The sequence below is a fragment of the Eleginops maclovinus genome, chromosome 1 (assembly GCF_036324505.1).
Source record: "Eleginops maclovinus isolate JMC-PN-2008 ecotype Puerto Natales chromosome 1, JC_Emac_rtc_rv5, whole genome shotgun sequence".
In the NCBI taxonomy this organism is placed as follows: Eukaryota; Metazoa; Chordata; class Actinopteri; order Perciformes; family Eleginopidae; genus Eleginops; species Eleginops maclovinus.
The window spans coordinates 26,796,706-26,811,595 of NC_086349.1; the positions used below are offsets into that span (position 1 = coordinate 26,796,706).

Consider the following 14,890-nt stretch of genomic DNA (forward strand, 5'->3'; position numbering starts at 1 on the left):
AACTTTTGTGTAAAACTTGCTGTATTCCTACATGTTCTGCTGTGCTTGTGAAGGTCTGTGCGGAACTGACTGTGATGTTTCTCTCTGGGCGGAAACAGTTAACAGCATAATGATCCGGAGTGTGAGGGGGCTGGCTTTAGACGCGCAGACTGCCAGCGGCAGCACACACACACACACACCACACACCCCTCCCGTGCACACACACTCCTCTACTGTACACTGATGGAGCCGGCAGCCCGCGTCAGTCCGGCACAGCCCCGCAGGAAGCGCTGATCCCCGGACAGGCTACAGCTGAAACCACGCTCCGGATCGGACCGTGATGGTGAGGGTGAAGTTTACGCACCGCATGCACGATTCCTCTCCGCGAGGAAGCTGAATGAATGACGCACGGGCTCCGGACGCGCACGGTTTAAGGGAATCGGAAGAATTACTGAAACCTGAAGCGCTTTTTCTGCACGTTTTGGGAACATTTTTAATTTTTTTTCCTTACTGTGGATGTGAGCGCAGCAGCAGCGGGATAACCGGGATCCTGTGAGGAGGTGAGTGCCATTCTGCTGCCTCAGTGTGTGTGATACAACCAGCCTCAGTGTGTGTGAATGTGTGATACAACCAGCCTCAGTGTGTGTGTGAATGTGTGTTGGAACCAGCCTCAGTGTGTGTGTGAATGTGTGTTGGAACCAGCCTCAGTGTGTGTGAATATGTGTTGGAACCAGCCTCAGTGTGTGTGTGAATGTGTGTTGGAACCAGCCTCGGTGGTGTGTTCAGGTCCCGATGCTGCGGAGACATTTCTCATGTTCTGCTGCGGGCTCAGTTTTTCATTGTGCCACAGCTCACTGATGGTGTGTGACCATGAGATGCATCCACCTCGTTGTGTGTGTGTGTGTGTGTGTGTGTGTGTGTGTGTGTGTGTGTGTGTGTGTGTGTGTGTGTGTGTGTGTGTGTGTGTGTGTGTGTGTGTGTGTGTGTGTGTGTGTGTGTGTGTGTGTGTGTGTGTGTGTGTGTGTGTGATTTCACCTGCAGCTCAGGTGTTGCTCCGGAGCCTTTCCTGCCGTTAACGCTGTGTTATCCTCATGCATTGTGAGGCTGCTGCCTCCCGATGGTTCTGGTTCTGCAGAGAGCATCCTCCTGCTGCTGCTGCTTTCTCACTTATAGTATTTATTTTAATCGTAATGCTTGTTATCATCACTGAATCTGATTGGTTGACCTTGATTGTGAGCTCTAAATGAGGCAGATATACCTCCACAGTGTCCTCAGGAGTTGTGTTAATACATGCAATAATCTGACTGCTGACTGACCTGTGTCACTGCAACAAGTGAGCCCTAAATGTGCACTCAATGATTATCAGACGGTTAAATGTCACTTTTAAACACATATGAGATGTGAATTGGTTCCCACAAGGTCACCCATCTCGTTCCCATCGTGCAAACATCTCCTGCTGGGTCTGTTGCTTCTCAAGTGCTGAAATCAAAACCCCCAAACTGCAACAATAACCCTCCAGCGTTCTGATTTATCGTCACCAACTGGCATCACTTTGGGATCCAGTCAGCAGATGCACCTACAAATCTTCGCTCTGTGACAGCGCCCCCGCGACAATGACTCTAAAGAAAATAAATGTTGTCTTAAGTAGAAGATTGCCTCGCATTTGCATGAAAATAAGTCGCATCTGCCACGGCTGACGGGAAGCATATTAAACGCTCTGCTCGTGCAATCAAATCCCGTTCCCTCTTGGTGAGATCACGGTGTGTGTGCATGTGGAGCGTGACCCGCGCACATCATTATTTTAATATCCATCTCACAGCAGAAACAGCCGTTTGACCCCTCAGCAGCCAGCGGCGAGGGGGGGGGGCTCTCAGCCCTGCTTTGATTATCACATGCTGATTACATGCAGCTAATTAACTCCAAGAAACACATTTGCTGAGAGAGTGTGTGTGAGAGTGTGTGAGCCACCGCTCTGCAGGACAATGTCAAACATCCCAAGTCTAACGGTGCTAACTGGTTCCTCTGAAGATGGGGGTCTTAATTCCTTCTGAAAGCGGCGAATCTCAGCCCCTTTTTTCTAAATAATGGATATGAGCAAAGATGGTCAAATTCTGCTCAATGACTCTTGTTCATGTGATGCCTTTGAAGGCACGCCGTCCAACAAACAGCCTTTGGAGCTACACACATCCGATCAATGAGGTTGACGGGGGGGGGGGGGGGGGAACAGTTGATGCCTCACTTCTCTGATTTCTGATTGGTTTTACAGCCTCTCATGTTGGAGAGGTTTGTTTCAGAAGGAGAGTGAGTGCTGATTTCCTCTCCGAATGCTTCAGTGAGGCTTTAGGAAAGCGGTTTTTCCTTCGACTCCTCAGGAGGAACTGGTCCTCTGATCACCAGGCGTTTCTGTGAAATAGACCCACAGCTTCCTCTGTCGACCTGTATCACAGATTACACATGTGTCTCCGGGGGCTTCAGTGTGCGACACCTTCTGTCCTGAGACCCTCACTGGGAAAACTGTCAAAGAAGCCCCACAGTTCACGGGGATGAATGCTAGAAACCTCGGGGAGAGAGACAGAGAAAGGATCCTTTTCCCAGGACGTAGAGCTTAAAAAGAGAATACTTTCATAACGCAGGCAATCCAAATGATAGATAAGATAATGCTTAAATATTATCATTTATTTATTGTATTATGTATTTTTGTTTCATTCTTATTTGAATTGTTTTTCTGTATTTTTATTTAATTTATTTTTGTATTTTTGATAATTTTTTCTTCTAATTTTTATGATTTTTTTTTCTTATGTCTTATTTTACTCTTATATTTTTGTATTATTATTTTTAGTTTTATTCTATTTTTTATTTGATTATTGCTGTTTTTCTATTCTTAATTTAATTGATATTTTATTCTTATTTGAATTCCACTTTTAATGTATTTCTTTCTTATTTTACTCTCAGATTTATTCAAATGCATTCTTATTTTTATTCAGTTTTATTATTTTATTGTTAACTAAAAATGTCAGACACCTCGGGCAGAGACGGAGGAGGCGCCCCTCTCCCAGGACGGACAGTCTACAGATTAAAAACCATAGTACAAATAAAAGATAGAGCATCCAAAATATGACGTATTCTAAGAGGAGGGGGTCAAACGCCACTCAGGTGCCTCCCTGGATAACCTGCTGATGATAGCGCTCCACAACACACTGATGTTTGAACTGCATGATGTGCTGCTGCCTTTACTGTGTGCTGCGTCACCAGCAGCCCCCCCCCCCCCCCCCCCCCCCCCCAGCCTCACCACAGTTTATCTTGAGAGATTTTGACAAGTCGTTGCGCATGCCGGCAGAATCCTTGACCTATTTCTTAACGAGTGAGCGCTGCGAATGCGCTCAGCGGCTGTGTATTCCTAACCCCCCCATCCCCATCACCATCTATTCTCCTTGAGGCAACCCCCCCATCCCAACTGTCTTTTGCCTGCATGCAAACAGATAATGGTGCTTTTGTGAGTTTTCGTGTGTGTGTCCACCCCCACACACCCCACACCCCCCCACCACTGTAGGCTGTTTATCTGAACCTCTCAACTGTCCAGCTGTCACAACACTGATTCCATTGCACTGACCCACACACACTCCGCTCGGCCCTGTGTGTGTGTGTGTGTGTGGGGACGTGGATTGGTGGTGACATTGATCAAGTGGAGAGCAGCCAGGGAGAACATGCAGTCTGAGAGGAAGAACTCTCTCTGCTTCCTCTCCCCCTCTCTGGGTGACACCAGCTCCTCTACCTGTCTCCTCCTCCTCCTCCTCCTCCTCCTCTTCCTCCTACTCCTAACCCCCGGTCATCCATGCTGCTGTAGAGGCAGCTCTCTTCTTTAAAACCTGATTACTTCACCGTTGGATTACCTCAGTATCAAAAGCAGTGAATGAACTGAGGAGTCTCTCTGCAGGGACCCTGATCCTGATCCTTACCCTGATCCTGATCCTGATCCTGATCCTGATCCTGATCCTGATCCTGATCCTGATTCTGTTCCTGGTTCTGCTCCTCAGATATCGGGCTGAAATTGGGATGCAGTGTTGGAGAGCTTCCACAAATAGATTTTCAGACTCTCCATAACATGGATCTCTTACATGGACTAAACCCTGAAGAGTGCGTCACTTTTTACTGTCCCCTGGTTTCAGTTGTGTTTTGAGCTTCATGAGATTTGACTTTGTTTGTTAGACCTCTTCTTCGTTCAGTCAGTCCAGAAAGTCCTCACTAACCTGATACATCTGCTCAACAGTAAACTGTAGAGTTGCTCATCCTCTTAGAAAGACCTCCCCTGGATGATGTCCTGTGTCTGACCCTGAGGATCCCCGCTCTGCAGCAGATGTTGGGAGCACCACGTTAATGCCCCGGCTCTTTTCATCATCTTGAGTAGCAGTGCGTGTTGCCTTCAGTGACTTATTGAATCGTTGCAACCGTTTTAAATTGATGACTACAGGCCACTACATTGTTAAGTAGCAGCTTGCCCGCTATGAGCAACACAGAGAGCAGAAATCAATGCCACTTTTGCATTTCATTTTTCACGACACGCAGAGAGAGGACTGCTTTCCTCTGGCTAGGGCTCGTCTGTCCTTTCCTTACCCCGTCTCCTTAACATCAGTAAAAAAACATCATGGGGTTAAAGACCGAAGTGAAGAGGAGTTTAAAGAGGACATATTCTTCCAAGTTCAGGTGTATATTTGTATTTCTGCCTCTCCTGGGACATGTCTCCATGCTGTAATGTTCAAAAAGCTCTTTATGTCTCTCATACTGCCTGTGCTGCAGCTCCTCTTTTCACCCTCTGTCTGAAACCAGAGCTCAGTCTGCTCTGATTGGTTAGCTGGCCGGCTCTGTTGTGATTGGTCAACAGCTTAAAAATGTCCCGCCCCTTAGCCTATATCACATAGGAGCGTGAGTGTTCCAGAGTGATGTCACCACGTTCTGGAAGTGAACAAAGGAGTCCAATGGAGGGATTTCAGCCTTTGCAGACCATTTACATGCACACAAACCTAAAGAACACACTACAGGGAAGGGAGCGCCACAAAAAGAATAATAGGGCCTCTTTAATAACCTCTCTATCTTGTTTGCTCGCTCTCTCTCTGAGTGTTGGTGAGTTAGCTCAGTGTCTCGCCCGGCCGTCCCGCCGGCTGCCAGCGCTCTGAGACAAAGCCTTTTGTGGGACGGCTGAATCCAGCAGATGGAGAAATGGACAGTAAATGAAAGTGTAGGCCGAGGGGAATAAAGGAATTTAGTGGAGCATGTTTGCGGGTTTAGCCCTCTCCTTCGGGACGCGCTCACAATGCCACAGCGCTGGCACCGCTCGCCTCGTATAGAGCGGCTCCGGGCCCCTGTGTGAGCGGCACTCCGGGGCCCGGGAAGCCTTTATTGAGATGTTAATGGAAGTGCCTTCATGACACATTTCCACGGGACGGGATCTGCCTTCCTTTAGAGCCTCGGTCTGCGCGGGGGCTGGGATTAACGTCTGAAGTAACAGTGAGGGAATAAATGAGAGACATGCTGAGGACCCTCTAACGTACATCAGATTTTACTGCTTGATTTAATTGGATGATTGACCGGTGCACAAAGGAAAGCTTCAGTCTGACTTTGTAACCCATTTCTCCCCATCCTGACGCCACCACCACCCACCCCACTCCCCCCCTCTCCCCTTCATAGGCATTCAGCTCCACATTCCCCCGCTCTCCCTCCCTATCAGATCCCGGCTGTCACTACCCTCCCTATATGTTACCATGTGTAACAAAATGATGCGATGGCAGCGATAAGGCCGGCGCTGCTGGCAGGGGAACCCGCAGAATAACAAGTCGGCCTGTTTGTTTGTGGCTGATCTTCACACCGGCTGCAAGTCAGCCTGTCAGCCAGCGAGCCGTGACGCTGTGTCTGTCGGCTCTGAGGCTGTTCTATGTGAGGGAGAACAGTTACCTTTAATTTGCCCCCCTGTCTTGCAGATGTGTCAGGAGAGAATGAACTGAAGTGTGTCTCTCTGCAGTGATGACATGTATTGTTTTTATTCAGTCCGTCCAAAACATAGCTAACATTAGTGCCTGAATACATCCGGTCAAAACGAGTACAATCCTCAGTGTGCATCCGAACACTTTTTTCCCCCAAATGGACTTTTTAAATTCTGAATGATTTTTCAAAATGCTTTTCTTCAGTTTTCTGACTTTTTCACAGATTAGATTTTTTTCACATAATTTTGACTTTTTTCTAATTCCCTCTCTTTGAGTATTTTCAGTTTTTCTCAAAATGTATTTTTGAAATCAGAATAAACTTTAGTCTTTGAATTTTGGATTAGTTCCCCAATGTACTTTTCTCTACTACTTTTTTTTACAGAACAAACCGTTTCCTTGAATGTTTGACTTTTTTCTGAAAAATGTACAATTTTGTCAGAATTGACTTTTTTCTCTGATTTTTTCCCATAATATACTTTTTCGTTGGAATTGACTTTTCTCGACAGCCCCTGCATAACCGCTTTTACATTCAAATGCTCCTGACTCCCTCTCAGGAAGGGCCCTGAATGCATCGTCTCTCTATTCACTTGCCTTTGAATATAAGTCAGTTTAGACTGAAACCATCAATAATCAATTAGCCGGAGGATTTCTGTTGGGCGGACAATAAGTGAGCAACAAAAAGGAGCGGGAGAGAGGGGTGGGGGGGGGGGGGTTAGAGGGAGGGGGCAGCTGTCAGGAGCAGATGACTGTGTGTGTGTGTGTGTGTGTGTGTGTGTGTGTGTGTGTGTGTGTTCACTTTAATTACTTGTTTGCCTGCCTGGCACATGTTTGGAGCCAATGCCCACACTGCCCCCTGGTGTTGAGGATGCCCCCCCCCCCCCCACCTTACACTGTCGCCATGGTTACAGCAGGAACACGGGTGCTTGTGTAGTCTGCTCGTGTGCCATCAGGGCAGCTTCATCCCTGCACTGTACACACAAAAACTGTAGTGGACCCTAAAGGCAGCATCGCCCTGGTTCAACGGGATTTCACATGTCATTTTGGATTATTGTTCAAAGCGGCGAATGCTGGGCTATAAGGAACTACAGCACGGTCACATGACTTCACGTCACCACCGCTAAGCTAAGGCGGCTAATGCTGGCTATAAAGGAACTACAGCACGTCACATGACTTCACGGCACCACCGCTAAGCTAAAGGAGGCTAATGTTGGGCTATAAAGGCACCACCGCTAAGCTAAAGGCGGCTAATGTTGGGCTATAAAGGAACTACAGCACGGTCACATGACTTCACGGCACCACCGCTAAGCTAAAGGCGGCTAATGTTGGGCTATAAAGGAACTACAGCACGGTCACATGACTTCACCTCACCATTGCTAAGCTAAAGGCGGCTAATGTTGGGCTATAAAGGAACTACAGCACGGTCACATGACTTCACGTCACCACCGCTAAGCTAAAAGGTTACCAGAGGGGTATTTACTGATGTATTTTATATGGTAGAACATTAAATCTCTTCAGCTTGTTTCACATACCTTATTTCAGGCTAACAACCAAAAACACATTCAGAAAACCATTGACTTTCAGAATAGTCAACTTACTTCACGCAGGCGGACTCCTTCAGTTTTATTTTGTTAGCTCTATTAGCATAAGACGTCACACAGTGCGACATTTTCAATGTGATGAAGCTGCGGGAGTTTCAAGGTCTTTCATCATCAATTTAGCTCCAGTTTACTTTGGTCTGGAGAAAGTTTATCATAAGTGTGTGTGTGTGTGTGTGTGTGTGTGTGTGTGTGTGTGTGTGTGTGTGTGTGTGTGTGTGTGTGTGTGTGTGTGTGTGTGTGTGTGTGTGTGTGTGTGTGTGAGAGAGAGATGGAGAGGACTTTTTCCTGACACGGTTTTGTGTTTGCTATCTCTCTCAGGAATGACTTTTGAAGGCCGTGTTTCCCTCTCTTCTCCTCTGAGCTGCGGATGAGTTGAGATTCTGCTCACAGACAAACACACGGCTGACTGCAGAATAGTAACAATGCAGAGCTCCAGCTGCAGGTATCTACATGTCACCGAGCCCCCAGCGCAGCAGGGGGAAGTCCAGCGCTGTGTTGGATGCAGCACGGGGAAATGTAATAGTTTATACAGAGACGACTGAAGTGGTAGCAGCCATGTGTCCTCAGATATCAAACTGCTGAGGACATCATCTCACGCGAATCCAATGTCCAGGTGCTAATATAGTTTGTGCAGTAGAGAGATGGCACATAATCAGACTAGACTACATGAAATACGTCAGTAAACATCCCACTGGTGAATTTAAAGAAGCGAACAAAACAAAACTGGTTGCAGAAGTGTCTTTTAAAATCATGCTACGTCCATATTTCTTTAACCTGAGTGCTGTGAGGGCAGGAGGAAGGATATACGCTGGAAAAAAGCTGGGTCTAAAAGCTGCTGCTGCCGCCACTCCTGAACTCCAGACTCTTTACTTTGGCCCGAGGTGATTTATGGTGTTCAGGCCAAAGGAAATGAACCCCCCCCCCCTCTGTGGGACAACAGTAATGTTCATGCATGAAAACATGAGGCAGAAAATGGGATGAAAGGTGCTTTAAAAAACGGGAGGAAGTTTCTGCGCTCGGGGCGTTAATAACTCTTTATGAGTGTAATTGCTTCTGTTGTTGATGTTGACCTCGGCGCGACCTTTAAGATTACAGTTCTGTGTGGAATGTGTGGGAGAGCGAGGAACAACAAGTCCCCGCCCCCCCCGAACGCTATCAAATGATATCGGCCATTGTGAATCACGCCGTAGTAACTCTTGTTCCTGCCAGCCGAAACAGAATCAGGATGAATGCGTGGCACAGGGAGGAAGTCAGACGCTGTTTTACTTCCTCGCTATCAAAGGGAAACACTCTGAGATCCATTGCTCTGCCAGAGCCAATGAGACGTCTAAACCTGACGGCCGTGTCTTCATGTAACCCACGTGTGACAGAGAGAGGAAAATCATTAACATATAAGTGACATGATGTGAAACAAGCCTCATAAAGACACATCCCTGCAGGTGTGGCTCAGACAGGGTTTAAGGAGACGATTGTTCAGAGTGTGACAGATCCTCCTGATGTCCGGGAAACATGTTGATTAAATATGACTGAGACACCCGCCTGGAGGAGGGGAACGGGCAGGTTTGTACTTGAAAGCATCCTTTCTTGTCCTAATCTGCAACAGTTAGGGATTTACAACACAGGAGCTGATGCTGTTAGAGTGCATTTCCAGGGATATTAGCCAAATTACTGCTGAGTTTTTCCCAGACACGCCTCATTCCTCTCACTCAGGACAACTTCCACTCATTGCACGATGCATGTGAGGCTGTAGGAACGGTGTTTGCTGCAGCCCTCCCCCACACCTCACAGAGAACATGCTCTCCCTGACGGGGTGAAAAGGTGAGGGGAATTTGCATGTTGTTGTTGCACAAGGCATGGTTTATTATTTCCGTGAGCATATTGTTTGGATATATACAATTTGCTTTTGCACGCTCGTAATGAGAGTTTCTGCTCACAAACAAACTGCACATATTACTGAAGACAAGCGCCTCCAGTCCTTCTCGTCGGAGGAGTACAGTAGATTCTCTTTCAAGCTGGTGATTAGCGGTGCGCTGTGTAATCTCCTCCCTTTCCTTTGCTTCCTCTTTTCATTCTCTTCTCTCCTTTATATTTGGAGGCCTGAGGCGACTGGCATGTGACTGGCTCAGATGCTGGGAAATGTTGTCAGTTTTTCACATTCACCTGCTTTTTGTACATTGGCCAAGAGCGGCATAGGGGCTGCAGCGGCAGGAAACATTTCCATCAGGAGAAACGTGCTGCAGCTTCAGAAACGATGCAAATATCAAAATACAAATGTGTCAAGACACATCTTCATCAACTTGAGGAAACATTGGTTGGTTACCAAAAGCGTTGCATAAATCAAAGCTGGTCTCTGTCTCTGTCTCTGTTGTTGAAACTCTCCTGAAATGTTTTCTGCTCTTATTTGAACAAAGTGATCACATGACTCCTTCTGATGTCACTGCAGATCTGCTGTGAGCTAGCTAACGTAGCCTTAACCTTCAGATATACTGACCAACCCTTCCAGTTCTGAGACAGACTCACTCTGAGGCAGAGACAGTTGTCCAGCTGTGTGCGTCTCTCTTTAGTGTCCCCTGGTCTCCAGCTGTGTGCGTCTCTCTTTAGTGTCCCCTGGTCTCCAGCTGTGTGCGTCTCTCTTTAGTGCCCCCTGGTCTCCAGCTGTGTGCGTCTCTCTTTAGTGTCCCCTGGTCTCCAGCTGTGTGCGTCTCTCTTTAGTGTCCCCTGGTCTCCAGCTGTGTGCGTCTCTCTTTAGTGTCCCCTGGTCTCCAGCTGTGTGCGTCTTTCTTTAGTGTCCCCTGGTCTCCAGCTGTGTGCGTCTCTCTTTAGTGTCCCCTGGTCTCCAGCCTTGTGCGTCTCTCTTTAGTGTCCCCTGGTCTCCAGCTGTGTGCGTCTCTCTTTAGTGTCCCCTGGTCTCCAGCCTTGTGCGTCTCTCTTTAGTGTCCCCTGGTCTCCAGCCTTGTGCGTCTCTCTTTAGTGTCCCCTGGTCTCCAGCCTTGTGCGTCTCTCTTTAGTGTCCCCTGGTCTCCGTTGTGTTTGGAGCTTCTTGCAGCGTTTGGTTTCTGCAGCTTTTAGTAAACGCTGCTCATGTTTCCTGAAGCTGCTGAAGATGTTTCTTGATGTGCATGTAAGTGTTTTGGGCTTTTCAGCCACCATACTTTTTGGACCGGAGCCGGCAGAAAGAAAAAGGATGAAACAAAGAGGCTGCTGGGCGACGTGTCTCTTTTGAAAGCAAAGTACACATTAGCACATTCTTGCTCCATGTCCAAACACACTTCTCTCCACAATGTAAATCCTTCATGGATTCCTTGCATGCAGACGTTGCCAAACCCCGATAAAAGGACGCCCTGGCTTTTGTTCGTTTGGCCAAGGCGGTCGTGTTTGTGGGCTGAGTCGTACAAAGCGTCAGTCGCTTCAGTAGATTAAGGTCTGAAATGCTGTGTACAGTAGGTCTGCGTCGAGGTAGAGAACCCCACCTCTCTTTGTACACTGCGCTCTAACAAAGCCTGTCATTATAAGGAGAGTAAAACTGTCGACAGAGCTTTGAAAGGAGCAATGAGAAGCGCGTAACTGTTGGCAATAAAGGGTCTGAATGAAAGGAAATGGAGAGGAGTAATCTGCTCTATAGAGTGCACGAGCAGCCGAGACGTTATGACTTAGTTTAACTTTGAAGTGATCGTCCAAAGAACGCCACGCTGCTGCAGACGGTTCTCAGATGGATCATTCATTTCTGGGAGTTTGCATGAGTCGATGAGAGGCTGATTTCTCTGAGCATATTGGATCCGTATGACCCATTTCTAAAGTGGAACGGATTTTTGATTAAACTTCTCATTATGAAGTGAGAGTTGATGGCTGTAGAATAATGACACCATCTGCGTTCAGTAAACCTCGCTTTACAAGGCAATTCATGTTACCCTTTCCAACTGAAAGCCCTTAACGTATACCGTGCTTCACTGCTTACAGAAAAGCTGACTTTCTAAACTTATGGCACCTTGCACTATATTACTTTTGCACTAATTTACTTCTTGTTTCTTCCTTATTGTTCATTTTGTCGCATGCAACCCTTGGCTGCATGTACGTTGATATTTTGGTTGGTCAGGTCAGGCCCTGAGGCAGAATCAGGGAGGTCTTCTGGATTTGTTTTGTTTTACACTTAGTCAGACAGGAAGTGAAGAGGAAGCTGGAAAGGGAGGGACGGAACAGGAAGTGGAAAGTGGAAAGTGTTTTCAAAGAAGTGCAGGGCTAACGGGTGACTCAGCATTAGTTAAAGAAGACCAGAGGAACCTGGGATCAGCTGACTGATGCCTGGTAGAGGTGTGTAGATTATCTGAGTCAGTGAAGCAACAGTAAGATCTCCCATCAACTCCAGATAAAATAATTTGCATTTGCAGACCATTTACATGCACTACAGCACACTACAGGAGAGGGAACAGCACAACAAGCCGAATAGGGCCTCTTTTCATTTCTGTTATTTGGTAAATTCCAAGGTGTTTTCTTTTGAATTTCGTGGAAAGGTTTAGTTTGGACTGGCAGGGGTTTTGTCAGAAAGCTCTCCTCTTTTCTCCTTCCTGTTATTGCACTTTTTCTGCTGCAGTATGATTATATGTTCAGCCCACTGCTGATGCAGTTTACAGGGAACAGCACGGTGGTTTAGTCTGGCTCGGAGCAGCCTACCCCGTGTTTTACCCAAGACTCAGAAATGACAGTGTGGTGTCAGGGAGGAAATACTCTGCGGTGTTTCTGCTGACTCTCACGTGAGCCTGCATTTCCTCCCGAGGCTTCGGTTGCAACGCTCACTCGGCCGGAGCGAGCCTCCTTTCACTGCTTCAGTAAAACCGTGGCCCTGTGTGATGCGTCTTAAAGCAGTCATGTCCTCCTCTTCATCATCTCCGTGTGCGGTCTGAGCGAAAGTTAATGCGAGGTAAAGCTTCCAGTGAGCGATCCAGACATCCGCGGTCTGGCTCCGCTCGCACTGACCAAGCATGGGATTTTTTGCTTTGATTTAGTTATTATTACGTCTCTCCATGCTCTTTATTGCTCTCCTTTTTCTCCTCATATTGCTCTCTCCACCTCTTTCTCTTGCCTTGGCTTTCTTTAGCTCGGCTTCCAGCCTGACAACAGATGCTAATTTTAATCATCTCAGTAGCAGAGATTAGTGTCTGATATAACTTAAAGCTTAGAAAGGCTGCGTGTATCACAGGCTCTGCAGGATCCTCCTCTAAAGCTCGCTCTACATGTGTTTCTCTGGCAAAACATTTCACATGCAGACAAAGCATTGTACGAGTCACACACCAGAGCTGGATTTAGACTCTTCCTGCTATGACTGTCAATGTCCTCCCCCCCCCCCCCCCCCCTCCTCTGGACCTACTTATGTGCATGCAAGTGTGTGTGATTACATCAGATAGAGCCTCTCCGCAGGGTGCCCGTATCAAGATGTAGAACAAGCAGAATAGTGACGGACAGTTGAGCGGGGCCGAGTGGCTGCTCACAATGGATGCTCTCCTGTGTGTGTGTGTGTGTGTGTGTGTGTGTGTGTGTGTGTGTGTGTGTGTGTGTGTGTGTGTGTGTGTGTGTGTGTGTGTGTGTGTGTGTGTGTGTGTGTGTGTGTGTGTGTGTGTGTGTGTGTGTGTGTGTGTGTGTGTGTGTGTGTGTGTGTGTGTGTGTGTATGTGTAGGGCTGAGCAATATATCCATATAGTTTCAATATTGACTATATGAGACAAGATATCCGGAGTGTGTGGACATTAATGTATGAAGGTTCGCTGATGGAGTAACTCTTCATGCCGCTGACAGGAGACCTGTGCAGTACAAGCATTCAGCAGGAGAGGACTCTTTAAAGTAGAGACACTACATACTGATATACACCTGAACATCAGCAGGAGAGGACTCTTTAAAGTAGAGACACTACATACTGATATACACCTGAACATCAGCAGGAGAGGACTCTTTAAAGTAGAGACACTACATACTGATATACACCTGAACATCAGCAGGAGAGGACTCTTTAAAGTAGAGACTCTACATACTGATATACACCTGAACATCAGCAGGAGAGGACTCTTTAAAGTAGAGACACTACATACTGATATACACCTGAACATCAGCAGGAGAGGACTCTTTAAAGTAGAGACTCTACATACTGATATACACCTGAACATCAGCAGGAGAGGACTCTTTAAAGTAGAGACACTACATACTGATATACACCTGAACATCAGCAGGAGAGGACTCTTTAAAGTAGAGACGCTACATACTGATATACACCTGAACATCAGCAGGAGAGGACTCTTTAAAGTAGAGACGCTACATACTGATATACACCTGAACATCAGCAGGAGAGGACTCTTTAAAGTAGAGACTCTACATACTGATATACACCTGAACATCAGCAGGAGAGGACTCTTTAAAGTAGAGACACTACATACTGATATACACCTGAACATCAGCAGGAGAGGACTCTTTAAAGTAGAGACACTACATACTGATATACACCTGAACATCAGCAGGAGAGGACTCTTTAAAGTAGAGACTCTACATGTCTGATTTCTACTTCTCTTGGTTCATCAGACGGGGGCATGGCTTCATCCCAGAGTTACAGCAGGTGTTATGATTAGATGAAGCAAGGTTACAGGAGGCAGGAGCAAGGAGAAGTCGCACTCCCCCGGTGATATTCTGTGAAGGTTTTTCAGTGCCTTTACTCTGCAGCGATTCTTCATCACAGTCCCTGTAGGTCACTGTGACACCTCCCAGTTGTGGGTAATAAATGTGCTTCACAGTTTTTCATGCATGCCTGTTCTCCTGCACATGCGATACGTCAGCGCCTGTCTTTGTATTTCTGCTGAGTTTCAACATTTTCTTTATATAGGAATACATGTAAGAGCATCCTCAGCAAATACAGAATCACAGCACCAAAGTGTACGGTATGAATATCGGATTCGACTGGGAAAACGTTCTGCTAAATCAAAAATTCTAAACACATTAAAGCATTAGTTATTATTATTGTTTAATATGTTACATGTATTATTCAGATATTGGCCATTCTGCATAGTAATTATATTTTTGATGGACGTTCACTCGATCTGAGTCATTGTTCCTCCTCCTGTGGTGATGCGCCGCTCGTCTCTCTCAGGAAACAGCCAGTTGTGATTTTCCGACGTATCCCAGCATGCACTGCTTCCTGTGTTAGGTTCACACGGATCAGGATGAACTTGGTCATTTAACTATTTGAGTATACTGTTTGTCAAAGCATGGGACTGAAGAGATGGGAACGTTGGGACTGTAAGGGTGAATTATACCTTTGAGGAAGTATTCCAGTTTTAATTTCCGCCCCGTTTCACCATATCTT

General features: G+C 46.7%; 1 protein-coding gene across 1 annotated transcript in view; it reads left to right on the plus strand.

Annotated features, from left to right (window-relative positions):
* The first annotated feature begins 405 nt into the window (after nt 1-405).
* plxna2 (plexin A2) overlaps nt 406-14,890 on the plus strand; it is a 203,666-nt gene continuing 189,181 nt past the window's right edge. The window contains 1 exon segment of the mRNA XM_063910249.1: nt 406-539. The gene's annotated coding sequence lies outside the window, so the exon portion shown is untranslated.